This window comes from Lampris incognitus, chromosome 6 (genome assembly GCF_029633865.1).
Source record: "Lampris incognitus isolate fLamInc1 chromosome 6, fLamInc1.hap2, whole genome shotgun sequence".
Taxonomy (NCBI): domain Eukaryota; kingdom Metazoa; phylum Chordata; class Actinopteri; order Lampriformes; family Lampridae; genus Lampris; species Lampris incognitus.
Window position 1 is genome coordinate 23873561 of NC_079216.1, and position 3575 is coordinate 23877135.

Consider the following 3575-nt stretch of genomic DNA (forward strand, 5'->3'; position numbering starts at 1 on the left):
TGGAGGTGGAGGGGGAGGTGGAGATGTAGGAGGAGGTGGAGATGGAGGTGTAGGAGGAGGGGAAGGTGTAGGGGGAAGTGTAGGAGGAGAGAGAGGTGGAGGTGTAGGAGGAGGGGGAGGTGTAGGAGGAGGTGGAGGTGAAGGGGGAATGGGGGGTGGAGGGGGAATTGGAGGTGGAGGGGGAATGGGAGGTGGAGAGGGAATGGGTGGGGGACAAAAATAATGAAAAAGTTAGAGAAGATAGCTGCTTTTCCGAACCTTCAGCTTTGGAGCGTTTAGAAAAAGGAAGCAAAATCACCAAGGTGATGTTTGCTTTTGTACACGTGTGAAAGTGCGTGGGCAGGGAGAGGTGGAGAGAAAACGAGAAATTGACAGAGTAGGAGGTATAGAAACAGGGCGAGGGGCGTCAGGCTCGGCCCGGGTCTTCATCTCGGTCCAGATGAAGTGACAGAAACCAACGCTGCTCCATAAAGTGCGGAAAAAGCAAACATCTCCAAGGTCGGCGGGCGGGACTGGCGTGTGCGGAGGAGAGAGCGGCGGGGTGAAACAGTCAGCTTTGCATTCGAACATAATTTGTTGTTTGTAAAACAAGAATGTGTTCCATTGGCCATGGGGGCCATCAATCTTCAGACGCTATTTTTAAAAAATGCCAGATTGGCCAACCAGCAAATGCCTGAGAGCCCCTCTGGGAACGAGAAAACCCTCTTAATACGGAGAGAAAGGGTGTGTGTGTGTGTGTGTGTGTGTGTGTGTGTGTGTGTGTGTGTGTGCGCGCGCGCGCACGCGTGCACTCATGCGCATACAGGACACAACTGCTTGCATGTTGGAGAAATATAGTCCAACTGAGACACAGGAGAGAGAGAGAGAGAGCGAGAGAGAGGGGACTTGAACTGGTGTCTGAGTCTCTGGCCGGTATCTAGCCTGATGCTGCTGGCTTATTTCTCAACTTGAGTGCTATCAGAGATCAGAAGCCTTATCATGATGGATCAGTGTGCGTTTATCACTGACACACACAGAAGAAGACACACATGTCCTGACGTCCTGACATACAGCAGAAGACACACACATGTCCTGACATCCTGACACACACAGAAGAAGACACACACATGTCCTAACGTCCTGACACACAGCAGAAGACACACACATGTCCTGACGTCCTGACACACACAGCAGAAGACACACACATGTCCTGACGTCCTGACACACACAGCAGAAGACACACACATGTCCTGACGTCCTGACACACACAGCAGAAGACACACACTTGTCCTGATGTCCTGACATACACAGCAGAAGACACACACTTGTCCTGATGTCCTGGAAGTCCCACAAATGTTGAACCTACCGACGGTGAAAAGGAGTCAGGTTGGGAAGTTTGGAGCGACCGTGTCAACAGATAAATGATGTGCACGTGTCTGCACACTTGTGCATACAACGCTTGTCTAAAAGATTACTGACATATTGTTGTGCACGTGGAGATACATGCTTGTGTTTGTGCATGTGTGATGAAGTTGTGTTCATGTGTTTGTATGTGTTCCGGAGTATCATGGATGCTCCTAAGCACACCAGCATGTTGCAGTCTTGTGTGTGTCTGTCGGCTCTCAGCTCCACTGCCCACGTTCAGCACAACACTCTGACATATTGACTCATCTCTACATGACAACCACTTTCACCGCTCCTTCCCCCGCACCCCTTCTCTCTCCCTGTCTCTTTCCCCCTCCCCCTCTCTCTCTCCTCTCTCTCTCTCTCTCTCTCTCTCTCTCTCTCTCTCTCTCTCTCTCTCTCTCTCTCTCTCTCTCTCTCTCTCTCTCTCTCTCTCTCTCTCTCTCTCTCTCTCCCTCACTCTCTCCCCCTATCTATCTCCCCCTATCTCCCCTCCCGGGGTTGAAGAGTTGAATCGCAGGTCAGCAGAACTTTGCAACGAGAGGGAGAGGCAGACTAGATTTCCAGATGGTGAAGTCACCATCTATCTCTGCTCATCAATTTAAACAGGACTTGTGCTCTGTGCTCACACACACACACACACACACACACAGACACACACACACACACACACACACACACACACACACACACACACTTGCAAATATATGCACACAGGCTATAAACTCATGCATAAAAACACACTCTCTCTCTCTCTCTCTCTCTCTCTCTCTCTCTCTCTCTCTCTCTCTCTCTCTCTCTCACACACACACACACACACACACACACACACACACACACACACACTTGCAAATATATGCGCACAGGTTATAAACTCATGCATAAAAACACACACACTCTCTCTCTCTCTCTCTCTCTCTCACACACACACACACACACTTGCAAATATATCTACACATGCTACAACCTCTCTCTCTCTCACACACACACACGCACGCGCGCACACACACACACACACACTGTTAGCGTATGTGCACAGCCACAAAAATGTCAAAGGCTGCCGCAGAGAAGTGCTTCCTGTACCTGTCCAGGCTACTGTTGGCACACTGAGCCCGCGTGCTGAACAAATTGAGACGTATCATTGGCTGTAATTGGTTACAGGACGGTCTGCACAAGCACGAGCACGATGATGAAAGAACGCTGAGTGGACACATCCGCTGGAGACCCATTCCACGCTGCTGCGCTGCTGCTGCTGCTGCTGCTGCTGCTGCTGCTGCTGCGGACGTGTGTGAGTCCGTGTGTGAGTCCGTGCGTCAGTGCGTTCCTGCATTTGTGTTTGTGTGCAAGTGCATAGGAGTGATTAAACAAATGGCCATACGTTGCAGCGTTGTGTCTTTTGCCCTCCGAACGACCTTTAACTTCGGAGTCGAAACACACAACACAAGAAAACGTAAGTGTGTCGCCGCATGTAACAGGATGAGAGGAGAGACGGAAGATCAGACATGCCGAGTACCAAGTGTATCCCACTGCTGACCGTGTTTAAGAATAAATGCTTTGCAAAAATAATATCTGTTTTGTACATCGGTCTAATCATGTGTGTGTTACCATGCAATATGCACGAGACCAAGTTCTGCACACATACAACAATGCCTTCAGTACTTGGAACAGCACTGAGAAGTAGAAGTACTTTCCCTTTTAAAATGCTGTGCTTGAGTTTGGCATGCAGTCACGAGGCACGTCTGAAGAGGCGAGTCTGCAGCGTGCGGTCAAAGACGCTCTTCTCTCACCCCTGATTCCCGGTCTTCCTGCTCCTGCTCCTGCTCCTGTTCCCGATTCCCGCTCTTCCTGCTCCTGTTCCCGATTCCCGGTCTTCATGCTCCTGCTCCTGTTCCTGTTCCTGGCAAACACCAACATGAGCATGGGACTGGGAAAAGAAGAACAGTTGCAACTCTGATATTTGGTTGTGTGTGTGTGTGTGTGTGTGTGTGTGTGTGTGTGTGTGTGTGTGTGTGTGTGTGTGTGTGTGTGTGTGTATGTGTGTGTTGCCATGGCCACAAAATATATGGCAAGACGAGGCGTATCAGAAAGATGACATTAAAAAAGTACCCATACATCAGAACCAGCGGCATTGCTCAAGGACACTTGCGCTCATACTTGTGAGGGCGCGCGCTTGCGCGCGCACACACACACAC